General features: G+C 51.7%; 1 pseudogene; it reads left to right on the top strand.

Annotated features, from left to right (window-relative positions):
* The first annotated feature begins 2,473 nt into the window (after positions 1-2,473).
* On the top strand, positions 2,474-16,383 carry LOC148163322 (52 kDa repressor of the inhibitor of the protein kinase pseudogene; annotated as a pseudogene).
* The last annotated feature ends 11,117 nt before the right edge of the window (positions 16,384-27,500 follow it).

The raw sequence follows: 27,500 nt of genomic DNA on the forward strand, positions 1-27,500 counted from the left end.
GCGCCCCCCAAGCCCCTCGGGAGACACACACACCCACGAGGCAGCAGCCGCGCGCGCGCTCGCAACACGCACGCGGGAGAGCCCCACACACGCGCCGGACACGCCGGCCAGGCCCAGCGGGATCCTCCCCCGACTCGGAGGGGGGAGGCGCAGGCCGCGGTAGGCAAAGAGCGGCGCTCGGCCCCACCGCGGGGCCGGCGGTCAGATCCCTCCTTCGCAAAAGAGGAAGCTCTGCCCAACGCGCAAGCGGTAGTCACCCCGCATCGGTGGCCACTACACGCGCAGAGGAGGGGCGGCGGCTGGGGGGTTCCGGTACCCCAAGGCACCCTCTCGGATCGCTAGAGAAGGCTTTCTCACCGAGGGTGCATCGTCCCCAACCCAATTCGTTCCCCACCCCGACCGGGCCCCCGCAGAACGGCGTTCCGGAGGCCACCAGGGCTCGGGGGGAGCAGGGGTGGGTCTGCGGCAAGGGACAGGCACAGGGCCATCCTGAGCGCTCGCGGCCGGGACCCCACGAGGAGACCGCCTTTGCCCCGCCACGCACGCCGTGCTCGCGTCACGTCACCGACCCCGCCAGGAGCTTCGCAACCTTCGGCGGGGGAACGAGAAAACGGAGACGGGCACGGCGTGCTGCTGGGCAAAAAAGGCAGCGGCCCTCGGCTGGCCAAGCGCCACAGCGCTGGCTCGGCCCGCCGCAACCGCTCACACGCCCCGCCAGGTCCAGTCCCCCCCCCCGGCACCAGCTGGCGCGCGGCAGGGGACGACGAGGCGCCCGCGCCCCACCGGGGGGCGGGGTGGGCCTCCCTTACCGACTCCACCACCCGCTCCTCGGGCACGCCACCGACAACAGGGGCCCGAGGGAGGGGTCGCTGGGAACGGGAAACGACGCCACCGGCTCGGTCTCAGGCACCTGAGACAACCTGGAGCGCTCCAGGGGCACCACGAAGGGCGAGGCGCAACGCGCACTCAGCACACGCCCAAGCGGGTGAGCAGCGCGGCGTCGGGACGGCCCTCCCCGCCGCGGGGAGGACCGCGCACCACACACGAAGCCACGGAAGGCAAGCGAGAGTGTCTGCTGCGTCAGAGGACCCCGGTCCCGCGAGCGCCGCGAAGCAGAACGCGGGAAGGCGGGGTCGGGCCGGAGCCTGCACGTCATCCCCCCCGCACCCCCGACACACCGCCACAGCGGGCGGAGGCGAAGGAGCGAGAGGACCCGCGGGCAGAACGAGAAGAGCGATCCCATTCGCCATGAATGTCCGTCCCTCGTCTGGCGCGGCTTAGGCCCGGCCCGGGAGAGCGCGAGATCACCACATCGATCAGCAAAAGACACGCCCGAAGAGGATCCCGAGGGGGGAGAGCCCGGTGAGGACAGCAACCAGAGAGCGGGCCTGCTTCAAAGCCTCACCGGCACCCCTCAAAAAACCCCAGGGCAGGAGCAGCCGGACAACCCGAGGAAGGAGAACGCCTGACACGCGGCACAGAGCCTTGCGGGACGGGGGGTTGTCACGACCGCGGCCGGATGCCCACAGCGTGGAGCGCACGGGGTAGAAGACCCACGTGCCACCTACCCACACCGTCCTCGGGTGCTGGGAGACCGGAGGCGGCACCAACGGCCTGGACCACCTGGGTGGGGGGGCGGGGCACAAGAGCCGGCGCACAGGCCCACGCGGACGGCTCAAGGCCAGCTAAGGCAGAAGCCGGGCTTGGCATCACGGTCAAAGCCCAGAGCCCCGCACCACACGCCCAGAGGCCCATCTCTCCCTTAAAGAGAGAATCGCCAAACCACAACGTGCCAGCACCTACCTGGCAGCAAAAAGTGCTCCTTTCAGGTGAGAAAACAGCCGCGCCGCCTGGCGGGGCCTAGCCACAGGTCAACGGGATCTCCTGGGACCGTGGCCCGGCCACGTGCCCCCAAGCACTATTCCATCACCCTCGTTTCCCCCCCCCCCCCCCCCCGGAGCCCCCAGGGCCATCTGGTCGACCCTGGGAACGTGGTGGCAGCCGGCAGCGACTGACTGGGGACTCGCGGGAGTTGGAGCGGCCCGGATAGGCCCGCCCCCGGGCGGCCTGTCGTCCCCTGATCGGGACTTAGAAATTTCTCACAAGTTCTGCGGAGGCACCTGCGGACGCCCTCCTCCCCGGGCCTCGGGACCGCCCCATGCCGGTCCCCGACTCGCGGCCGGGACTGAGGGAAGGGGGCGACACCGCGGAGGCGTCCCCCCCCGAAGGCCGGACCTCAACGGGAATCGCAGCCTGGCCCCTTGGGGCGCTCGCGGCCCGACCCGACCCGGTCCCCACCTCCGCAGCGGACCGCCGAAAACTTGGTAACAATCTCGGGTCCCTCCGACGCCCGGGACGCCACGCGTGCCCGCGGCCGGGCCCGTCGCACCATCCACGGGCTTCCCCGCCAGGCTCAGCCCGGTCCCCAACCGCCTGAGACGGTCCCGTCCCCAACGGGAGAAAACAGCGTGACATGGAAGGCCCAACGACCGACCGGAGCCACGGGCCGGATGGCGTCCCGGCGCCGGACGCAGCCCCCCCACCCCCGCGGGCGGAGGAGGGGGCACCGGCGGGTGCTGGTCGACCCGTCCAGGCGCCCCCCTCCGAAGGCCGGCTCTCCGGGAGCGAGGAAGACGCGACAGCGACCGCAGCGCCACCACCACCCCACAAACCTGGAGGCTCAATCTCCCGCGAGCGGAGCGCGCGCCGACGGCACGGGGACAGCGGGACGGTCGCGCTAGTGTCGCCGGCCTCCTGGAACTCCGCCTCGGCGACCGCGGCCGAATACCATCCCTTGGCGACATCGCCGACGCTCCGGCGGGGACACGCTATATAAAAGCGGCCGCCAGGTGGCGCCAGACAACCGGCGCGAACAACACCGAGACACATCCGGATCGCGGGCCCGCGAAGGCGCGCAGCCGGCCGCCCGGCCGCCCGATCTCGTCCCGGCCCGCTTCGGAGGGGCTGGCGGAGGGCGGCGGAGGGCGGCGGCGGGCGGCGGAGGGCGGCGGAGGGCGGCGGCGGGCGGCGGCGGGCGGCGGCGGGCGGCGGGCGGCGGCGGGCGGCGGCGGGCGGAGGGCGGAGGGCGGAGGGCGGAGGGCGGAGGGCGGAGGGCGGAGGGCGGAGGGCGGAGGGCGGAGGGCGGAGGGCGGAGGGCGGCCCGCCCCCGCGGCGTCTGCCTCGGGAACTCCCGGCCGGCACAGGCGCGACTACAGCAGCCCAGGGGAGACTTGGAAAACGCGTCCGGGCCGCTGCCGCCGGAAAGGGGGACAACTCGCCACGGGACGCGCCCCGGCGGAGGCGGACACGAGCGGAAAATTCCCCGCAGTCACCGGCAAGCCCCGGCGGCCCGGCCGGCCGTGGGGCCCGGGCTTCCGGGAGGACTTAGACAAATGTCGGCGGGCAGGGAGGGACCGTAAAACCGAGACCAGGCCAGTACTCCGACAACCACCACCGATGAACCGTTTTTCTTCTATCGTTTCAAGGGGGGGGGGGGGGGGGGCGGTCCCTCTGAAGCATACGAAGAAAGCTCAGATCGTCGCACTCTTGAGTTGGGGCCGTCCCAGCAACGAACGTAGCGTAGCCGACTCAGGAGGAAATCAGCTTTAAAGGAAAAGCTTCTTTTCCCAAGTCTGTGATGTTTGGTCCATTCCCTCAACTCGATCGATGTCCGGCCTTCAGTGCCACATTATTTGCTTGGTGTCTCTCTCGTCTGTGTTTCCTCGCGTACTTTCCTAATGCTCAGGATTTATGGCTTACAGAGAACAGTTTTCAGCCTGCGGGGGGGGGGGGGGGGGGCGGGGCGGGGCGGGGCGGGGCCCGGGGGGAACGTTGGGAAGTGGGACCAGGGATCTCGCTCTGGAACGTAGACGTCTGTGACGATTAAGTCGCCCGAGGAAACCACGAACAGCAGTAGCAGAGGATAGGACACTAGAGGGCAACAGAGCCCCATCCATAGGTGCTATGGCACTTGAACGCTCTCTGTGTCCAGTAGGGACCTCGAAAACACTTCACTCCCCTATCCAGGGAGGGGAGGGCAGAAGCAGCCTCCAGCAAGAATTCCTTTGATTTGAGGTAACTCTTTCTACGTTAAACCTCACCATTTCAGCAGGGGCCTTTAATGGTTTCCTTCCCAACCAAGCCTTTCTCTTTGCCTCCTCCTCACCTGCGTGAATCCCTGATCCCACTTCACAACGTTCCCCCCGCGGCCCCCCCCCGCCCCCCCGCCCACACCAGGCTGAAAACTGTTCTCTGTAAGCCATAAATCCTGAGCATTAGGAAAGTACGCGAGGAAACACAGACGAGAGAGACACCAAGCAAATAATGTGGCACTGAAGGCCGGACATCGATCGAGTTGAGGGAATGGACCAAACATCACAGACTTGGGAAAAGAAGCTTTTCCTTTAAAGCTGATTTCCTCCTGAGTCGGCTACGCTACGTTCGTTACTGGTACGGCCTCAACTCAAAAGAGTGCGACGATCAAGAGAAGGTATCGCACTAAAATCCTCACGGGTGCAGCTAATAAAAAAAAAAAAAAAAAAAGGTCACGGGTGCAGGGCTCACGTTTGTTTTTCAAGTACACGTGTTTCAGGGCACCTGGCTGGCTCGCTCGGAGGCCCACGCGACCGCGACTCTTGATCTGCGGGAGTCGTGAGTGCCAGCACCGCACTGGATGGGTGTACAGATTACATAAACAAGCAGACAGGCAAAGGGAATTGGAATCGCTATGGTGATTTCAAAGGAAACAGAACGAAACTCAGGAAATAAAGTGCCGCCGCCGCGCCCCCCCCCCCCCCCCCCCCCCCGTTTAACGCTTATGTACAGAGGCGATAGAGACCCTGTGATGTTGGCGGACAAAGAGACATGTCGGTGGATCGAACGGAACGGATACCCAAACAGATAGGCCCCAGCCCAACGGAAGTTTGACAAACGCGCAAAGGCCGTTCAAAGGAGGAGGAAAGATGGCCCACCTCCCCACGAAATCAGAGGACGGGCGTCGGACATGCACAGGCCCAACACGCAGGCAAGAGGGCAGACAAAGAAACAAAGCTGGGGCGCCGCCTGGCTGGCTGGATCCGTGAACCGTCTGTCTGCCTTCGGCTCAGGTCCTGATCTCGGGGTCCTGGGATCCGGGCCCACATCGGGCTCCCTGCTCGGGCGGAGAGTCTGCTCTCTCTCTCTCTCTCTCTCTCTCTCTCTCTCTCTCTCTCTCTCTCTCTCTTTCCCTCCCCCTCTCCCCCTCTCTCCCTCTCTCCCTCTCTCCCTCCCTCCCTCCCTCCCTCCCCCCTCCCTCCCCCACCACTTCTCTCAAGTAAATAAAAGTCTTTTCAAAAAGAATACTTAAAAGAAAAAAAAGGAAAGAGAAGAACGTCACTCACTCCCCTTCTGGCACAGGGAGGACATCTTCCAGGGGGATGCGTGGGGGATGCTTCTCGGGAGAAAAGGGGGAGAGTCTGCGCACCCTCCTTGCACCTGTGTGTTGGGGGCGGGGCTTCCTTGCTTGCTGCTGCTACTGCTAGTTTTTACAAGTGTCTACAGTTCAAAACAGTATTCTGGTTTCCTTAATATCTAAGTCTTATCTCGGGTTTGGGTTTTGATGGGAGGAGGGAGGGCCACCTTTTCTTCTGACATGGTGGACAAGGACAACAGGGATGCAAGCCTGTGCATATTCTTTTCCATCCTGGGATGAGCAGAGGATTCGGATTCAGCTCTTGCCGGATGGGATCTAATTTCTCTGTAAACTCTCAGGCAAAATATGAGGCAAACAGAGGGCGAGCAAAGGTTAGCAGAACATGGACAAGATTGGCTATGGAAGCTGGAGTTTCCAAAGCAATGATTTCATCAGAGGCACGTGAACGTCAAAGATTTCCAGGGACCATGTTTGTGGATGACTTGGGGTGTAGGTCATTTCAAAATTGCAGTGCTATCACCTGGTCACTTGAGCATACTGTCTCCAGCTCACGGCTGCAGATGCGATATGGGGCTCCTCCAGGGATGGAATTGTGCCAGAGAAAGGGAGACAGCAGCCTGTAATTGAGCCTAAGGTGTGTCTAAAAGAGTGACTCTCTACAGGGCCTTGAGGCAGAAGGAGACCTGGTAGATTTTTCTTTGTTAGGTATTTGTGGCAATGGGGTGGGTGTTTTCTGTTTATTTTCTGGACACGGTGAAAGAACTCTTCAAGTGGAAGTATTTGCACAAGGGGCCTGGCAGGATGGGAGGGTGCAGGGGTTGGTCCATTTAACAAGAAAACAGGAGAATCAGGCCTTTCAAGAACTAGGCAAAGAGAGTTTAGCTTTGCTCATCGCAGCACCTGGCACCTCAGCAAAAACAACAGAAGGTTCCCAGAATGAATTGAGGTGCAGGAGTCAGCATGAGCAGACCCCACCACCCTCAGCCCTTAGCCCTCAGCGCTGCCCCCCCCCCCCAACACACACACCCGGGCAGGCAGTGGCTATAGTCCACTCTGAGCTCCAGATCTGGGTCCCGCCCCACCCTCCAACCCCCCTACAGGGCTCCCCTGCCCTCAGCCAGAGATGTATATGGGAGGGTGTTCCCAGAACCAATCTCTCCTCACCCACAGAAATCTTGCCAACACTTTGACCACTTTGCCTGAGCTACCAACTCATCTGTACCCATGCATGGTTTTTTTCCTATGGACCAGGGGCCTAGTTCACCACTTAGGATGGACAGCACCGCCCCCGCCCCCCAGCCTACTGTTCCAATTCGACCAGAGAACTTCAGTTGGGGGGGCGGGGAGGATGGGGTGGGGGTGGGGCTGGGGCGGCTGAAGGGAGGTTCAGGGTGATCCATTCTAATGGGCCTCATTCAATCGTTTCATTCAAATGCAGAAAGCTTTCTGTTAAAGTCAGAGCCTGGGGCTTCTCTCCATTCAATGGCTTTCTTCAACTCCCCCCAACCCTTAGGCTGCAGCTTGCAAACTTCGGAGAGATAAGGGAGGGAGGGAGGAAAGGGAGGGAGGAGGGGAAGGGGAAAGAGGGTGTCTGAAGAGCTCACCTCATCTGGGGGCAAAAAGAGTCCCCTCTTTTTCCTAACCCAGGAAACTCCAGTAAGCCCTTTGAGAATCATGAATGTGGGGGATGACGTCTTACTATAATGCCTTCCAGGGGTGGGTGTGCAGGTAGGAGGGTGTGACATGGTGTGGCTGGCTGAGTCTGAGGAGGACCTTGAACACATGATGGTGGTGTCTTAGCGGTCAGAGGCCAAACACAAGCATGGAGTGATAAGGGCTAAGGACTAAGGGAGGCCTGACAGGAACAGTTCCAACTCATCCACCGAGTTACGGGCCCAGCAAACACACTCCTCTACAGCAACATTAAACAGTTTACTGATTATTGGGGCGCCTGGGTGGCTCAGTCATTAAGCATCTGCCTTCAGCTCAGGTCATCATCCCAGGGTCCTGGGATCGAGCCCCACATCAGGCTCCCTGCTCCGCGGGAAGCCCGCTTCTTCCTCTCCCACTCCCCCTGCTTGTGTTCCCTCTCTCGCTGTGCCTCTCTCTGTCAAACAAATAAATACAATCTTAAAAAACAAAAAAAGTTTCTTGATTATCCATCGACCTGTCCTCCCTCTCCCACCTGCTTCCCAAGGGAAATCCTCAGTCTCATTCCACATAGTCACTGGCTGTTTTCGCACACCGCCTTCTGTCCAGTAAGAGGAGGAAGGAAGATGGACAAACATGAACCAGCCCCACAGATGGCACCTCTGCACGGAGGGGTGAGTGTGAGTCTCATTGGGCCAATTGTGACTCTGAGCCGTGATCCCAGGATAGTTTAAAGTATGGAATGGACACAAAACCAGAAGACAACCAACAGAATGGGAGAAAATAGTTGCAAATGACATATCACATAAAGGGCTAGTATCCAAAATCTATAAAGAACTTATCAAACCCAACACCCAAAGAACAAATAATCCAATCAAGAAATGGGCAGAAGACATGAACAGACATTTTTCCAAAGAAGACATTTAATGCCCAACAGACACATGACACATGAAAAAGTGCTCCACATCACTTGGCATCAGGGAAATCCAAATCAAAACCTCAATGAGATACCACCTCACACCCGTCAGAATGGCTAAAATGAACAAGTCAGGAAACGACAGATGTTGGCGGGCATGCGGAGAAAGGGGAACCCTCCTACGCTGTTGGTGGGAATGCAAGCTGGTGCAACCACTCTGGAAAACAGTATGGAGGTTCCTCAAACAGTTGGAAATAGAGCTACCCTACGATCCAGCAATTGCACTACTGGGTATTTACCCCAAAGATACAAATGTAGGGATCCGAAGGGGTACGTGAACCCCAATATGTATAGCAGCAATGTCCACAATAGCCAAACTGTGGGAAGAGCCAAGATGTCCATCGACAGACGAATGGATAAAGAAGATGTGGTATATATATATATATATATATATATATATATATATATATATATATACATATACATATACACACACACACACACACACACACACACACACACACAATGGAATATTATGCAGCCATCAAAAGGAATGAGATCTTGCCATTTGCAATAATGTGGATGGAACTGGAGGGTGTTATGCTGAGTGAAATAAGACAGTCAGAGAAAGACATGTATCATATGACCTCACTGCTAGGAGGAATTATTTTTTTTTTAAGATTTTATTTATTTATTTGAGAGAGAGAGAGAGAGAGAGAGAGAATGAGAGATAGAGAGCATGAGAGGAAGAGGGTCAGAGGGAGAAGCAGACTCCCCGCTGAGCAGGGAGGCCGATGTGGGACTCGATCCCGGGACTCCAGGATCATGACCTGAGCCGAAGGCAGTTGCTTAACCAACTGAGCCACCCAGGCGCCCCGATAGGAGGAATTCTTAATCTCAGGAAACAAACGGAGGGTTGCTGGAGTGGTGGGGGGTGGGAGGGATAGGGTGGCTGGGTGATAGACACTGGGGAGGGTATGTGCTATGGTGAGCGCTGTGAATTGTGCAAGACTGTTGAATCACAGATCTGGACTTCTGAAGAATGAAGGAGAGTAAGTCGGAGGGGGAGACAAACTATGAGAGACGGTGGACTCTGAAAACCAAACTGAGGGTTCTAGAGGGGAGGGGAGTGGGGGGATGGGTTAGCCTGGTGATGAGTATTAAAGACGGCACGTTCTGCGTGGAGCACTGGGTGTTATGCACAAACAATGAATCATGGAACACTACATCAAAAACTAATGATGTGGGGCGCCTTGGTGGCTGCCGGTTGAGCATCTGCTTTCAGCTCAGGTCATGATCTCAGGGTACTGGGATCGAACCCCACCCCTCTGGGGCTCCCTGCTCAATGGGGACTTCTCCCTCTCCCTCTGCCCCTCCACCCACCCATGCGCGCAAGCTCTCTGTCTCTCTGTCTCTCTGTCTCTCTGTCTCTCTCTCTCTCTCTCTCTCTGTGTGTTTCTCTCTCTGTCTCTCTCTCTCTCCCCCTGTGTGTGTGTGTGTGTCTGTCTCTCCTCTCTCTCTCTCTCTCTCTCTCTCTCTCTCTCTCTCTCTCTCTCTCTCTCTCTCTGAAATAAATGAATAAATGAAAACAACCAATCAAACTTCAAAAAGGAAAAGGACAGGGACATTTATGATTATTCATGGCGAAAGATGGAGCATGTACATTCAGGAAACATATGTACCATAGATGCCCATGTTTACTTCAGGGTGGAGACCTGACATCTGAATGAGGCCAAACTGAGTCCCTGATGTGAGGAGGTTATCTGAGGACAAGGAGAAGAGGCTGTGGGCATGCTCTGAGAGCTGGTACAACCTGGATGGGGTGTGAGGCTCCTTTTCTCAGGTAAGGAATCAGGACCTTGCTTGTTCATAGGCTGCAGCCATTATCAGTTGACCTTGAGTCCAGACTTCTGCACAGACAGCCCGTATTTGGTAGCAGGGCTTGAAAAGACACAATAGCTGATTAGGGGGAAACAGTTCCCTGAAAAACAAGCTTTACACTTTCTGCTATAGCATCAACTTCATTAACTTTAGGGGGCACGGTTTCAGTCCCCCCCCACCCCCCCCACCCCCCCACCCCCCCCCACCCCCCCCACCCCCGTTACGACCATTCCTCGGCCTTAGGGAATTGGGATGATAATGGCTGTGGCTATTCTTGTATCTCCTCAGGGGAGGTAGGTTTTGGGGAAACAACAGTTTCGGTAAATCTTAGCTGTAACATGGCTATGTTCAGGGCTACACAGCAGTTTTTACCCTGCAGGTTAAAAGGGAATAAAAATAACAGGGAGTCAGACGACATGCTACATTTTTCCCTGTTATAACCTCCCCTTGTCAATCCTGCATTCCATTTCTATGACACATGGGCAGAGGTGTGCCTTCTTTAAGTGCTTCAAGCTGAATTTGGGTGCGGTAGAGGCTTTGGAATGGAAGGATCTGAGACAGTGAAGGTCGCAACTTTTGGTCCCTTGTGCTAATGGAGGGGGGTCTCAGAGATAGTTTCTTATCTGAGAACTTGGGTATTTTTCTACATGGTCTGGTACTACATGACACCATTGATGTTATCCCCGAGTGTAGTCTGAGGAACAGTAACCGTATAGTCAAACCCATTCTCTCATTCTCTCTCAAATCGATCTGATATCCATCCAGTGGGTATCCAAGAATACAGATCAGTAAATCAGTCTGAGCCCCTCCCCTGGGGGGGGGGGGGGGTTGTGGTGGTGAAGGGCTTCTTATAGCCAAGTAGCTTATAGCCAGAAAACCCATGATTTTATTTACATGGGTTCTTTTTTCTTTTTTTTCTTTAAAGATTTCTATTAAGTAATCTCTACACCTAATGTGGGGCTCGAACTCACAACCCCGCGATCAAGAGTTGCATGTTCTACCAGCTGAGCCAGCCAGCTGCCCCTATTTATATGGTTCTTATTTTCCAAAGAGGAGTTAATACAGGTGCAGCAGGGTGGAATTAAGGGTCATAGACTCTGCCTCATTCAGCAACTGATCTGATAGTTAAGAAGAGGCATTTCTATGGAAACAAAAGGAAAACACTGGTTCATGGTTGGAACAAGGGATACACCCAGTGTCTAAGTCCAGAGTGCTGCCAGTGAGAAGGTCTCTAGATGTCAGGCTTGAAGCATCCTCCAATAGAGGGGAGTGGGCAGGGGCAATCTGACGGATTTTCCTGGTGTATAGTTCAAATGTCTCGTTTTGAGTGACTCGTAGAGCAACAGGCACAGAGATTGCCTATATATGCGTTATTGTGGTCATTTCCCTGAAGTTTATCTCAAGTTATCCAGCTTTCATTTGCAAGACCTCAGGAAAAAGGACACTGTTAGTTCTTAATGATTGTAAGATAAGAGAATGGGAGAATGTTGGAAACCTTAGTTTGAAGAGTCATAGTCGGATACTCAAGGAAACCAGAAGGATCCAGGATCCAGCCCAGTTTTATAGGAAAACAACAAACGTTCAAAGATAATTAATCTAACACTCACAAAAGTGTGTTATTGAAATATAATCTTTCCCTCTAAAGTCACCTTCATTCCTGTCAAAGATAGCCAAATGAAGATTAATTTGTTTGTAAAACAAGTCCAGGTTTTTTTTCTTTTTCTCTTAAATTTTTTTTGTTATGTTAATCACCAAACATCACATCATTAGTTTTTTTTGTAGTGTTCCATGATTCATTGTTTGTGCATAACACCCAGTGCTCCACGCAGGATGTGCCCTCTTTAATACCTATCACCAGGCTAACCCATCCCCCCACCCCCCCCTCCCCTCTAGAACCCTCAGTTTGTTTTTCAGAGTCCATCGTCTCTCATGGTTCCTCTCCCCCTCCGACTTACTCCCCTTCATTCTTCCCCTCCTGCTATCTTCTTCTTCTTCTTCTTCTCCTCCTCCTCCTCCTCCTCCTCCTCCTCCTCCTCCTCCTCCCCCTCCTCCTCCTCCTTCTTCTTCTTCTTCTTCTTCTTCTTTTTTCCTTAACATATATTGCATTATTTGTTTCAGAAGTACAGATCTGTGATTCAACAGTCTGGCACAATTCACAGCGCTCACCATAGCACATACCCTCCCCAATGTCTATCACCCAGCCACCCCATCCCTCCCACCCCCCACCACTCCAGCAACCCTCTGTTTGTTTCCTGAGATTAAGAATTCCTCCTATCAGTGAGGTCATATGATACACGTCCTTCTCTGATTGACTTATAACTACCTTTTTGAAGCCGAGAACCAAGCCAAATATTTGCCATCAGATTCGCCTGCAAGACCTGTAGATTTGGGTGAATTCCTCTCTTCTTGAGGCCCTCCAAAGTTCCTGAGGTTTCTGCATCTGCCAGGAGGTGGCACTCTTCACTCACCTGGTAAGGTTGAGGGTACCTCTCTAAGCAAGGTTATCAGGCCAACATTTCCAAGGGGCTTTATTGGCTCCATAAAGTCAATCTGACTTTCTTAAAGCGGTCTCATCGTATCTGAGTCAACGCATGTGTCTCTTCGAGATGACATTCCAGGGGCACCTGGCTGGCTCAGTCGTTAGAGAGCACGACTCTTGATCTCGGGGTTGTGAGTTCGAGCCCCACGATCGGTGTAGAGATAATTTAAAAAAAAATAAAATCTGGGAGGAGCGCCTGGGTGGCTCAGTTGTCAAGCGTCTGCCTTCAGCTCAGGTCATGATCCCAGGGCTCTGGGATCGAGCCCCGCATCGGGCTCCCTGCTCCACGGAAAGCCCGCTTCTCCCTCTCCCACTCCCCCTGCTTGTGTTCCCTCTCTCGCTGTGTCCCTCTCTGTCAAATAAATAAATAATATCTTAAAAAAAAAAAAAGAGTGCCACAAACAATCCAAGAAAACCTTGTCATTTTAACAGAGAAAAGCCAAATCTCTGTCTTATACCAGTGTGCTTTTCAAACTGCCTTCTCCCAATCTTAGTCAGTCCTGACCATGCATAAAATTCCTTTTCAAAAATTCTCCTTCACAAACCCCGTCTGCAATTTCCTTTTTCATTCAGACTCGGTCTTAAAGTTTTCTTTCTTTCTTTCTTTCTTTCTTTCTTTCTTTCTTTCTTTCTTTCTTTCTTTCTTTCTTTCTTTCTTTCTTTCTTCTTCTCTCTCTCTCTCTCTCTCTCTCTCTCTCTCTCTCTCTTTCTTTCTTTCTTTCTTTCTTTCAAGATTTTATTTATTCATGAGAGACGGAGAGAGAGACAGAGACAGAGACAGAGACAGAGAGACAGAGAGAGACAGAGAGAGAGAGAGAGAGACAGAGACAGAGAGAGAGAGAGAGACAGAGAGGCAGAGGGAGAAGCAGGCTCCCAAGGAGCAGGGAGCCCAATGTGGGACTCAATCCCAGGACTCTGGGATCATGACCTGAGCCGAAGGCAGACAGACGCTTAACCATCTGAGCCACGCAGGCGCCCTAAAGTTTTCTTTCTTTAAATACCCAGTCTCGTTTCAGCACAGAATTGCTTTCTTTTCTCTCAACAAAAAATGTTTTCTCATTTCTTGTACCTCTTTTACACGTCTGCTACCTTCTCACACACGGAGGTTTTTTTTTGTTATCATTTTGTAGCGGTCCCAATTCCATGTGGCAGAATTTTAATTCTTAGAAAGCTCAGTCTCTGGTGAAACGTTAGTAGTAACCAATGGCGCACTCTCTATTACACTGGAATTCTTTAGATTGGTAAATGTATGAATATATTTCATTATTTTTATTTTTATTTATTTATTTGGACTTTATGTGGGCTCAGATACCCAATGAATTCAACCCAATTTATCACTTAACTTGGCAAAACTTCCAAGTTTCAGGTTACCAAAGATTGTGGAAGCTATCTTAAAGGTTTACCTATCGACCTTTTCCTTCATTTTACCTGTTCGCCCTGAACAAGGACCCATGAAAACTGTATGAGACAGGCAAACTCGACCATCATTTTAAGTAATTTTTGTTGACAAACTGCAACAGTTACCACTTAACTAATAAATTCGGGTAAAATACGATGTCTCATAACCTTGCACGCAAGCTTCTGTGTTGGGTTGAATTGTAACTGCTTTCTGTAATAAATGTAGGTAAAACAAAAGCTGAGTAGGCCCCTCCCTTGGGCCTGGACCCTCGAGTTGAGTTTCTGAGTCCTGGTGGAACAGGGCATTGAGTACTTAGAATTTTCTTTTTTGTACCTGTTGTAAAACAAGGGATTGTTGTAAAACAAGGGATAGCAAACGTGGTGTTTTGTTTTGTTTTTTAAGATTTTATTTACTGATTTGATGGAGAGAGACACAGTGAGAGCGGGAACACAAGCAGGGGGAGTGGGGGAGGGAGAAGCAGGCTGGCTGCCACCGAGCAGGCAGCCCAATGCGGGGCTGGATCCCAGGACCCTGGGGTGATGACCTGAGCCGAAGGCAGACGCTAAAGGACTGAGCCACCCAGGCTCCCAAACGTATTTGTTTGTTTGTTTGTTTGTTTGTCTGTTTGTTTGATTTTTGGTTTTTTATAAAGGTGATGGAGAGGTATATTTTGATAACCACAAATACAGGCTCACTGTTGTGACGGGAGCGCGGCACATTCCACTGTGAAGAACAGGATGAAGACATTTTACCTTTAACCCTTGAAGAGAAAGACAACAAAGAATACTTAAAATCTTTATTTGAAATGTTGATTCTTATGGGAAAACAAAACATACCTCTGGATGGGCATGAAACTGATGAAATCCTGGAGGGTCTCTTGACTCCGGATAACTTCCAAGCACTGCTGGAGTGCCAGATACATTCTGGCGAAGAGGTTCTGAGAAAGCGCTTTGAGACAACAGCAGTTAACACATTGTTGTGCTCGAAAACACAGCTGAAACAGATGCTAGACATCTGTGAGAGCTGCATTCATTCGGGAGGAGACCCTCAGGGAAGTGAGAGACTCCCACTTCTTTTCCATCATCACTGATGACGTAGTTAGTGGACATAGCGGGGTGAAGAACACTTGCCTGTGTTGGTGAGGTTTGTTGATGAATCTCCTAACCTGAGAGAGGAATTTGTGGGCTTCTTGCCTTATGAACCTGATGTAGAAATTTTGGCTGTAAAATTTCACACGATGGTAACTGAGAGGTGGGGGTTAAACATGGAGTATTGTCGTGGCCAGGCTTACACTGTGTCCAGTGGATTTTCTTCCAAAATGAAAGTCGTTGCTTCTAGACTTTTAGAGAAATATCCCCAAGCTGTCTACACACTTTGGTCTTCCTGTGCCTTAAATATGTGGTTGGCGAAATCAGTGCCTGTTGTGAGAGTATCTGTTGCGTTGGGAACAATTGAGGAAGTTTGTTCTTTCTTCCATCGGATCTCCACAATTGCTTTTAGAGCTTGACAATGTAATTTCTCTCCTCTTTCAGAACAATGAGGAAAAGGGTAAAGAACTGAAGGAAATCTGCCATTCTCAGTGGACAGGCAGCCACGATGCCTTTGAAATTTTAGTGGACCTCCTACAAGCACTTGTTTTATGTTTAGATGGTATAAATAGTGATACAAATATTAGATGGAATAACTGTATAGCTGGTCGAGCTTCTGTTCTCTGCAGTGCAGTAACAGATTTTGATTTCATCATGACCATTGTTGTTCTTAAAAATGTCCTATCTTTTACAAGAGCCTTTGGGAAAAACCTTCAAGGGCAAACCTCTGCTGTCTTCTTGGCAGCCAGTAGCTTGACTGCGGTGCTGCATTCACAAAATGAAGTGATGGAAAATATTGAAGTTTATCATGAATTTTGGTTCGAAGAAGCCACAAATTTGGCAACTAAGCTTGATATTCAGAAGAAACTCCCTGGGAAATCCCGCAGAGCCCAGCAAGGCAACCTGGAATCTCAGCTCACTTCTGAGAGTTACTATAAAGACACTCTAGCTGTTCCAACAGTAGAACACATTATTCAGGAACTGAAAGATATATTCTCAGAACAGCACCTCAAAGCTCTTAAATGCTTATCTCTTCTACCCTCTGTCATGGGACAGCTCAAATTCAACACATCGGATGAGCACCATGCTGACATGTACAGAAGTGACTTGCCCAATCCCGACACACTCTCAGCTGAGCTGCGTGGCTGGAGAATCAAGTGGAAACACAGAGGGAAAGACAGAGAGCTTCCATCCACCATTTATGAAGCCCTGCATCTACCAGACATCAAGTGTTTTCCTAGTGTTTATGCATTGCTGAAAGTCCTCTGTATTCTTCCTGTGATGAAGGGTGAGAATGAATGCTATGAAAATGGACGGAAGCGTCTCAGAGCATCCCCGAGGAACACTCTGACAGACCAAAGGTCAAGTAACTTGACTTTGCCAAACATAAATTTTGATATAAAACATGATCTGGATTTAATGATGGACACATACATCAAACTCTATACAACTAAGTCAGAGCTTCCTACAGATAACTCAGAAACCATCGAAAATACCTAAAAGACTTAGAGTAGGCTTTCTCTTATGTTTGATATTTGTAAAAATCTGTAAGAAATTTGAAAACATCGTACAGAAAAGCTGTCAAGTGTATGCAGGCCACTTAATCGCTGAATATCTTGACCTGCCGACCTCTCATTGAGTACATTAGTCATTGGTAATCTGCCTGTTTAAATGTTCCCTGTTTGAACTCTCATGCTTTGGAGACCTACCTGTTGCAGAAGATAGCATTGAAAGTGCCACATTACACTTCTGTGGGATCTCTGCTAATGGCACTTGGGAATTTTTTTACTTAAGTCATTTTATTTTATTTATTTTATTTATTTTTTTAAAAGATTTTATTTATTTATTTATTTATTTGAGAGAGAGAGAATGAGAGACAGAAAGCACGAGAGGGAAGAGGGTCAGAGGGAGAAGCAGACTTCCTGCTGAGCAGGGAGCCCGATGTGGGACTCGATCCCGGGACTCCAGGATCATGACCTGAGCCGAAGGCAGTCGTTCAACCAACTGAGCCACCCAGGCGCCCTTTATTTATTTTTTTTAAAGATTTTATTTATTTATTTGAGAGAATGAGAGAGAGAGCGCACATGAGAGGAGGGAGGGTCAGAGGGAGAAGCAGAGCCCCGCGCTGAGCAGGGAGCCCGATGCGGGACTTGATCCTGGAACTCCAGGATCATGACCTGAGCCGAAGGCAGTCACTTAACCAATGGAGCCACCCAGGCGCCCTAGTTAAGTCATTTTAGATAAAACATTTATTGTCACTGGATCCAATTATCTGGTATTGAGTTAGCAGTTCTTAGAAGATAAAGATTTTGAAGAGGTATGGGAGGAAGGAGTACATTTTATAAAATGTTACAATGAAGCTCAGAGTGACCTTTGAAAGGTAGGAGTGTTATCAGTATGTTTAAAAAAATCTGTAGGGTGCCTGGGTGGCTCAATCGTTAAGCGTCTGCCTTCAGCTTGGGTCATGATCCCAGGGTCCTGGGATCGAGTCCCACGTCGGGCTCCCTCCTCGGGGGAGGCCTGCTTCTCCCTCTCCCTCTCCTGCTGCCTGTGTTCCTGTTCTCGCTCTCTCTCTTTCTGTCAAATAAATAAATAAAATAAAATAAAATAAATAAATAAGTAAATAAGTAAATAAATAAATAAATAAAAATCTGTAATGGACAGTTAAGGGAGTTACGAGAGAGAGAGAGAGAGAGAGAGAGAGAGAGAGAGAGAGAGAGAGAGAGAAACACGCGAGCTTGCCAGGCAAGGATTGCAGTAGAGATTTTGTCTTTCTCAAGTAAACTTAAAGGAACTAGCTGCAGGTAAAGTTTGAATGGGAGAGCCTGCCATTTTTTTTCCCTCCCCTTTAAATTTTTTATTGTTATGTTAATCACCATACATCACATCATTAGTTTTGGGATGTAGTGTTCCATGATTCATTGTTAGTGCGTAACACCCGGTGCTCCACGCAGAACGTGCCCTCTTTAATACCCATCACCAGGCTAACCCATCCCCCCACCCCCCTCCCCTCTAGAACCCTCAGTTTGTTTTTCAGAGTCCATGGTGTCTCATGGTTCTTCTCCCCCTCCGATTCCCCTCCTTCATTCTTCCCCTCCTGCTATCTTCCTCTTCTTCTTTTTTTTCTTTTCTTGAGAGCCTGCCATTGTTGTTCCACATTGGATTGTTGCTGTTTACATTCCTTTGTCAAGCCTACATCTTCATCAGCTCGTTAGCAAGTGTATGTAGAACACCCACGTCTTCATAAGCTTTTTAGCAGGTATATGTTGAACACCTGTGTTCACGGTCAAGCCAGGATCAGAGGCCGTGGATACTGACAACTTATTTGTCTGTTTTCCTCTGTCTTTTCCCACGACTGTATCTACTGCCTCGTCTTGATTTATAAACAACACCTGGAAAACCTACACATACAAGTGTTTTGTGGTTTATCTAGGAATTAATACAGAAAATATTGCTGTTACTTTTGGTGAAGAAAATCAATTTTGTATAGTTTATTTCAACCGAAATAAAATGTGAATTTTGTTTAAAAAAAAATAAACCAACAACCTTGAATTGGCTTTAACGCCAAAGAAGTCGCACCTGTGTCCACTAAAAAGTCAGTCGACTGTTTCCCCCCTATCAGGCTCCTGCGGCGAAAGTCTGAAGTGGGCGGTGGTAATTCCAGGGGAGCCCTCGGGCCCCTTCCTGCTAATTTGGGAGGTGCTCCAATTTAAACCTCATAAGGAGGTGGCCCAAGGGCTTGGGGTGTTCTTTGCTCCTTGATAAGGGGGTGGGGGGGGGAGGTGGAGGAGGAGGAGGAGGAGGAGGAGGAGGAGGAGGAGGAGGAGGAGGAGGAGGAGGAGGAGGAGCCCACGGCGCCGGGGTGGGGGGTGGGGGCTGGGGGAGCGGCAGCTGGGATGATGGCAGGGGAGTTGAGCGCTCCAGGCACACCAGTGGTACGGAAACGGGGCGGGGGAGGCAGCAAGGGAGCCGTTGGCAAGGCCCGGAGCAGATTTACATTTACAGTTTTGGAGGAACCTTTTCTTTTTTTTCTTTTCCTTTTCCGCCTCCGCCTATGCCACTTTCTTCATCTCGTTCTGCTAAATGGGCTTTGTCTGTGGTGGCTTTTCAGCCCTCCAGAAGCCAACGGGTTGGGCATCGGTCCCGGTGCCTGTACTTGGGGAGGAGGAGGAGTGGACTTCAGATTTCTAGCATCGGCCTGTCTTCTTCCTCCTCTTCTTCATTATTTTGACTGTTGGGAAGTGGGGGTCAGGTCAGGTGTGTTCAATTTTTGTCTATCTCTGGTCAGGTGTGTTCAATTTTTGTCTATCTCTGGACCCTCCCTCGGGTCCCTTCCCTTGAGGCATCTTTATTGTGGAGTGACATAAAAGTCCGAATGTAGGGAATTTCATCCCAGATCATGTGAGCTCGAAAAACTTCAGGGTTTCTTCTTATCTGAGTTTTACCACGCCCGATTTTTACAAGCACCCGCCTTTAAACTCATTAAATAGGGGCACCTGTGTGGCTCAGTCGTTTAAGTGTCTGCCTTGGGTTCACGTCATGATCCTGGGGCCCTGGGATGGAGCCCCACATCGGGCTCCCTGCTCCGCGGGGAGTCTGCTTCCCCCTCTCCCAATGCCCCCCCCCCCCCAGCTCGTGTGCTCTCTCACTCGCTTTCTCTCAAAGAAATGAATAAAATCTTTAAGAAAAATAAAACTCAGTAAATAGAGCTCCTTTACAAATGGATGTTAGCAATAGCACCCGGAGGTCGAGGAACTATCTCACATGCATAACACATACTACGGACACATAGACACAAACAAGATGCAAACAAATTTTAGCCTTTGTTTCATTCTTATTTGTGGAGAGGATATGAGTGGAGAGGACACGAAAGACCCAATGTTCAAATCTCCTCCTTTTATTAAAACAAATCCAACGGCGAGGCAGCATTGCCGTCTACAGATCCCGTCAATCAGTTGTTTTCCATTTCCAATGGAAACGGGGTCGGTTTATGTGCAAAGACACCAAAAGCTGCAGCACCCAACCAACCAAATGGAGACCAGAGCATCTCCCTGAGCGTGGGTTCCTCCCCACAGGTCGGGGCTTCCCTGAGGGAACCAAAGAGCTTCCTAGTTTCTGATCAGTTGGTCTCATAGCATAATTGTGTTCACAATTCAGACATGTCAAAAGAACCCCACTTGGGCCATCTGAGATTCATGTGATCGTCAACTGTTTCCCATGCAAGTAAGCACTTGCAAGTATAGGCTCCCTATGCATTGTACATTGTAGCCTGCAGGTGTTTCTTGTGAGGGTGGGCAGTTGTTTTCTCAACATTTAGTGCAGGGTCATCTATCCAGGGTTTTGGTTTGTTTTGTTGGTTTGGTTTTTTGTGCACACGCGCGTGTGTTTTCCATAAAGAATTATGAGTCATCACAATGAAGGGCATTGCAGAAAGTTAGAGAGTTTATTTTCTGTTTTTAGTATGTGCAAGGCTGTATGACTCTAATGTTATGGGAACCAGGGAGGTTTTCTTTCGTTTTCTCATCTTTATATTTGGAAGACTCCTTTTTAGGGACTGATTGCTTGAAAAGTTTTGGAAGATTTTTATATTTCTGTAGTTTCTACACCCAACATAGGGCTCAAACTCACAATCCCGAGTCCCACGCTCCACCGATGGAGGACGGAACCAGCCAGCAGCCAGGTACCCCTTGATCGATTTTTTTTTTTTTTTTTCCCCTTTTACTGAGACAGACATTCAGTGTGTGCTCAGGGCAGAAATAGAGTCCACGTGTTGAGGTTTTGCGGATTCATTTGGACCTGGGTAAATGTGAAAGCCCAGGAGAGCGGGGCCCACAAATGTTAAAAGTTGACGATTTCCTTGATCAATATTCATTTAACAGCTAATTTATTGAAAGCGCTCTTCTATGGCAAATGTCTGTGGCACGTTTGGGATATAGCAAGAACCAGATAGCTAAAGCTCCCACCTCATGGACTTAAAGTTCCAGGTGGGTGCAGAGATAGGTAGGCAGGCAGGCAGGCAGGCAGGCAGGCAGGCAGGCAGGCCGGCCGGCCAGCTGGCCGGCAGGGCGGCAAGCAAGCAAGGAAAGAGATCTAAAAGATGGCATCGGGGCACCTGGCTGGCTTGGTCGCTGGAGCGTGTGACTCTTGATCTCAGGGTTGTGAGTTCGAGCCTCACGCTGGATGTAGAGATTACCTAAACATAAAATCTTTAACAAATAGGGGCACCTGGGTGGCTCAGTTGGTTAAGCAGCTGCCTTCAGCTCAGGTCATGATCCCAGGGTCTTGGGATCGAGCCCCGCATCGGGCTCCCTGCTTGGCGGGAAGCCTGTTTCTCCTTCTCCCACTCCTCCTGCTTGTGTTCTTTCTCTAGCTGGCTGTCTCTCTCTCTCTCTCTCTCTCTCTCTCTCTCTCTCTCTCTCTCTCTCTCTGTCAGTTAAATAAATAAATAAAATAAAAAAAAATCTTTAACAAATCATAAGTGATGGGGTGCCTGGGTGGCTCAATCAGTTGAGCATGTGTGCCTTGGGCTCAGGTTCTGGGATGGAGCCCCACATCGGGCTCCCCGCTCAGCGGAGAGCCCACTTCTCCCTCTGCCCCTCACCGTACTCCTGCCCGTGCGCTCGCGTGAGCACGCTCTCTCTCTCTCTCTCTCTCTCTCTCTCTCTAATAAATAAAATCTTGCAAAAGAATAATAAATGAACGAACGAACGAACGAACGAACGAACAAACAAGACACGCCATCCAAAGGGAGCAAGCGCTTGCTTTGGGGGGGGGGGGGGAAGGAATCAAACTGGAGTATCTCCAATCCGCGACATACTCTTTATCGATCCTGCTTTCACTACTTTGCCCAGATTCCATTTCCCACAAGTGACGGTCCCACCCAGGTGGGCTTCTTTCATCGTGAGACCCGTGTTCTGCCCTGGTCCTGCAGAGAGACAAGAGCCATGAGAGGTGAAAGTTAGGCAGATCAGGATAAATCGAGGAAATGATCATCGTTCCTGAGACCTCTTGCCAAAGTTCCGTTTCCTTTTAGGACCCGATGTCTCAAAAAAGCATGTATGGTCGTTGTACCATCCTAAAGAACAAAGTAGGGGGAGAAACAGAAGTGAAAAGGTAGAAGAACCGATTTCACCATCCACAGCCTTTGAAATGCTTTGGTGTCTTAAGAGAGAGCCCATTCCCCGTAAAATGTTTCATACTGCTTTTCACTAAGCGTTGCAACACAACAGGCACATTCCCTATGCCACCAAACCCTCTCCGCGAACATAAGTCGTACTATCTGCGTTCTATTCTATCGTGTGAGTATAGCATCATGTATTTCACCATTCTGCTGTTGTTTGACATTCAGGCGGATTCCAGCGCGCGCGTGCATGTGCGTGTGTTGTGTGTTGTGTGTATCTGTGTGCGCGGTATCCATTGCTGCTGTGCAGTTAGCTGATCCTCGGAGTGCATCCTCCTAACACCGCAATGGCTCAAAACAGCATATCTTTATTGATAATTTTCCTGGTGCTTGCCCTGGGTGGCCCCTTGGGTGCTGCCGGTTTACCCCGGGCTCACTCAAGCGGTGGCTTTCAGCCGGAGGGTCAACTTTCACACGTCTGGCAACTGGTGCCGGCCGAGCACCGGGCCGCCTCTGTTCTCAATGCCTCTCATGCTCCGGTCAGCTAGACTGGTTTTCTTACGTGGAGGTCTCAGGACGGCATGCCAAGAGGGTCGAGAACGCTGGTGGAGCACCTCTTCAGGTGTAGGCTGTGAAACCAGTAAAGTGTCACTTCTGCTCTATTCTTTGGGTCAAGACAAGCCCCAGACCCGGTCCAAAATCAAGGGACAGAGTAATCAAGCCTACCTCTGGATAGCAGGAGCATCGAAGTCGTAGGACGTGAGGGTGCACACGTCCCGGGACGTAAGGGACACACGGTCGTCGGTCTGCCACAAGGGATTCCTAAACCCTATGCCGCGACGCACATTTTTGTAAGAGTAAGCTTTACGTTCTAACATCTAAAACATGATTTCCTTGGAATCGACCCCTAGAATTGGATTCACCAGGAAGAAGGAGAAGATGCGTTTTTCAGCCTCTTGATACAAAAGCTCTCGATTTCCAGAAGGCACTTGTAGGACCCTTCACCAATCTCTGCTTTGTAAGACGGGGGAAATTTAATCGGCCAACCCCCCCCCCCCCATGAAAAAGCGACCGATCACGTTCCAACGTCCGAATGAAAGGCAGGCTTCCCTTTTAAAGGCATCCATAGAGCAGCCAGCTCCGTGGCAGGGAGCCGGACTTCTCTGTGTCTGATGAGGAGTCCCATTCCTCTGGGCATAAACGCCATCTCGGGGAGGAGTCGGAGGCAGACCAGATCTCAGATCCACCTCACCCAACAAATCCCTTGTGATTTGAATGGCCGAATTCGTTGAGGTTTCCCTCCCGATGGCTAACAAGATGGCTTCCTATCGCTGATGACAAACCACAAACTCACAAAACCCCGATAGGTGGGCAGGGTCTTCAAGAAAGGGCTCCTTCTTCATGGGCTCCAACTCTTCCATCTCGCACCACCCGCCGTCGTCGAGAGGCACTCTCTCAGGACGAACGAATGCCTTTGCAATCTAACGTGAACCGACTTTCTTTTCCGATAGGGCTGACACTCTTTCCCCTCGGACACGTCTCGAGATCGGCAGGCCTCGGGACATCGGTCTTCTGTGCACCGAAAGCCATGCGAAGGCCCCTGTCACCGAAACGTATTCGGCATGGACACCAGGGAAGAATTTTAAACCAGTCTAGTCCGGTTCAGTCCTTCAGCCCTTTTTTTCACATTTCTTCCATGACCGCTGTGTACTAAAAGGATACAAGTGAGGAAACTCCAGATGGAACAGAGGTAAAGGGAAGGGGGGCAGAGCTTCCGTGTTCCGTGCCCCCTCTCCAGGAACACCACTGAACCCACAATTCCAGGCGTTCAAGCAACCTGGAGGCTCCCCGAATTAGGTTAGTTCTTCTTCGAAGGGGCGGGGGTCGGGGCGGGGAAGGTCGGGGAGGGCCGAGGTTTGGAAACATTGCAGGGCAACCAAGGCTATTGCCAAATCTCGAGTCCGTGCAGAGGTACGTAAGGTTGACGTAAGGCAGGGACGGGGGGCGGGGAGGGTTCCCGTGTGTGTCCATGTGCATTCAGCAGGTGTAGGGGAGGAAGAATGTTCCCTCTAGCGTGGGGCACTGGGTGTTAGGCACAAACAAGGAATCATGGGACACCCCATCAAAAACTAATGGTGTAATGTACGGTGATTAACATGACCACGAAAAAATTTAAAGCGGGGCGGGGGGGGGGGGGGATAAGAGAATGTTCCCTCTACTCCCCTTCTGAGTTGTGGGCTGAGACCCCTGTCAGAAAGAGATAGATCACGGGAGAGAGAAACAGTCCAATGACACATGCAGCGCACATCGGGCAGGAGAAACCCGCATCGGAGGGCACTCAGAACGGCCAGCGGCTCGGAATTCCCGTTTCTGTAGCACGTCTTCCGCAAAGAAAGATCACGTTGTGGAGAAATGACAGGAGAGAGCAAAGCAGTTTTAGGCTTCTGAGCTCAGCTCACCGTGGGGAGGCCAATAGATGTGAAGGAAACTGACCGAGGAAGGTTTTCTGGTCAGGTCCCTCCGATGGCCTCTCGCGACCGACGAGAACGTCTTCTTTTCCTCCTCTTCCATGGAGGGAGGGTTCCTTTCCTAGGCGAGTTTTCTCTCTTCCCTTCAGGTCAGGAAGCCATGGGAGAGGCCGAGTGTCCTCCTCAGGGCTACTGTTTCTTAAGCGCTTCGCATTCCAAAGAATCCCCGTGCCGGAGCGATACGTACGTAACGTGCGTGCGTGCGTGTGCGTGCGCGCGCGCGCGCTTTGGGGCGCACACAGACACACAGACACACACGAAACCTGTTTGTTCTCTCCCTAGGCTACAAAAAGCTCAGGGGCGCCTGGCTGGCTGTCGGTAGGGCGCGCTGCTGATTCTTGATCTCAAGAGTCCTGAGTTCCGGCCCCACGTTGGGGCGTAGAGATGACTTCCCCAGCAACCCAAAATAATCCTGAAGAGCTCGAAAGACACCTCAGCCCCGGGCAGGAAATCTATGCCAACCACACCTCCACGGAAAACACTGTGTACGAGTGACAGAAGGAAAGAGGCAGCATCCTACCCCCAACCCCACAGCCTGCCTCCTTTCCGGCCAAATGACCAGCATCTGGGAAGGGCCTTTGAAACATTCTCAGTCAATGACTTGGGCCTGCCTGTCGGGAAAAGCGCCATGCTGTTCATTTCCCTCCTGGGAGAGCCTAGGAGGATGAAGAGGCGGTGGTTCTCAGTGAGGGAGGGGGCGCCACGCGATCCAAGACACAGGACCAGTGCGGGAGCATGAGATCTGTATGGCCCCGAGGGGTACAGGGCAGCCCGTGAATCCTTTTCCAAGGAAAAGCGGCAACGTGAGACCGTGCCACATACCTTTCCACAGCGTCTGCTGATGATGCTAGGACCTCTGTCCTCAGAGGTGACATTATTTTACCACCGCCTAGAGTTTTAAGAGAAGGGGTCGGGGGACTCGGTAGCATGGGAAAATCATGCCGTCGTCCCACTCCTCTTAATGGCTCCTCGTGGGAAACGAGGGTGCCATACCAGGGAGCAGAGCACCGATCCATGGAAACACATGGGTGAGCCCCGAAAACGTGACACGAAGTAAAAGGAACCAGCCAGCCGGGGGACATAATGCCTCGGGGCTCCATGGGTATGAAAAAGCCAGCGGAAATAGCCCCATCCTAGACGGAGGGAGGGAGGGAGGGAGGGAGGGAGGGAGGGAGGGAGGGAGGAAGGAAGGAAGGAAGGAAGGAAGGAAGGAAGGAAGGAAGGAGGGAGGGAGAAAGGGAGGAAGGGAGGAAGGGAGGAAGGGAGGAAGGGAGGAAGGGAGGAAGGAAGGAAGGAAGGAAGGAAGGAAGGAAGGAAGGAAGGAAGGAAGGAAGGAAGGAAGGAGGGAGGGAGGGAGGGAGGGAGGGAGGGAGGGAGATTGGAGGCTGTTGGGGGAGAACGGTGAAGAGAGCCAGGGTGAGGGTGTGGGTGAGGGTGAGGGTGAGGGTGGGTGGGGGCGAGGCGCGGACAGGAAGGAGGGAGGGGTGATAGAGGTGTTTCTTCCTTTTGGAGGTGATGGAAATGTTCTGGAAATAGCAGTGAGGGTTGTGCAGCTTTGTGAGCCACCTTAAAAAGAAAAAAAAAAAAGACACCGAAGGGCACACTCTTAAGAGCATGCGAAATATGGCGTGCGAATTGTATCTCCAGTTTGAAAATGTGTAACGAAACAATGGAATGGACATAGGGAGGGACGGAGGGACGGAGGGACGGAGGGACGGACGTGGGTGAGCGGGCGGGTGGTCGACCAACGTTCGTTCGTTCTTCCGTTCGCTCGTTCGATCCATCGATCCATCGATCCATCTACGCATGCTATGCATGCCGTCTGTCAGTTGACGTAGACATCAAAAGGGGGGAGGGGGAGGGGGAGGGGGGGAGGGGGAGAGGAGGGCGTGCATGCGACTGGGCATGGTATTTTTTAAAATTTTTTATTGTTATGTTAATCACCATATATTACATCATTAGTTTTGGATGTAGCGTTCCACGATTCATTGTTTGTGCATAACACCCAGTGCTCCACGCAGGACGTGCCCTCTTTAATGCCCATCACCAGGCTAACCCATCCCCCCGCCCCAGAACCCTCAGTTTGTTTTTCAGAGTCCATCGTCTCTCATGGTTCGCCTCCCCCTCCGACTTACTCCCCTTCATTCTTCCCCTCCTGCTATCTCCTCCTCCCCCTCCCCCTCCTCCCCCTCCCCCTCCCCCTCCTCCCCCTCCTCCTCCCTTCTTCTTCTTCTTCTTTTTTCCTTAACATATATTGCAGTATTTGTTTCAGAAGTACAGATCTGTGATTCAACAGTCTCGCACAATTCACAGCGCTCACCATAGCACATGACCCTCCCCAATGTCTATCACTCAGCCACCCCATCCCTCCCACCCCCCACCACTCCAGCAACCGTCCGTTTGTTTCCTGAGATTAAGAATTCCTCCTGTCAGTGAGGTCATATGATACATGCCTTTCACTGATCGACTTATTTCACTCAGCATAACACCCTCCAGTTCCATCCATGTCATGGCAAATGGCGAGATCTCATTCCTTTCGATGGCTGCATAATATTCCATTGTGCATCTATACTAGGCATGGTTTTTATTCAGAGTGCTTTTCTTTGTTCCCCAAGCTAATCACCTCTGTGGAAATAAAGAAAAGATCACCCACATGAGAACTGGCATCATTTCTTGAGGGCAAGAGAGTCTGCGGTCGGCCACCATCGCCTGGGTCTGGCACAGAGGCCAAGCAAACGCAGGCCAGGCGGAGGAGTGGAAAAGCTTTCTGGTGACAAAAGGGGAAGGTTCGCTGAGAGGTTGTTGGGGGTGGGGGAGCAGGACAGGAGCTGACTAGAAGAGGAGTGTCCTAGGTCGTTTCAGGGAAAGAGAAACCTGATTTCCGTCCGTGGGTCCATCGATCCCATTCTCTGGATCTAGCTCTGTGGAGAATCTCGAGGTTTTGCGTTTGTTGAATCGATGACGTCGAA

This window comes from Eumetopias jubatus, unplaced genomic scaffold (genome assembly GCF_037043125.1).
Source record: "Eumetopias jubatus isolate StellerSeaLion01/CBP00866 unplaced genomic scaffold, mEumJub1_p1.0 scaffold_10, whole genome shotgun sequence".
Lineage (NCBI taxonomy): Eukaryota > Metazoa > Chordata > Mammalia > Carnivora > Otariidae > Eumetopias > Eumetopias jubatus.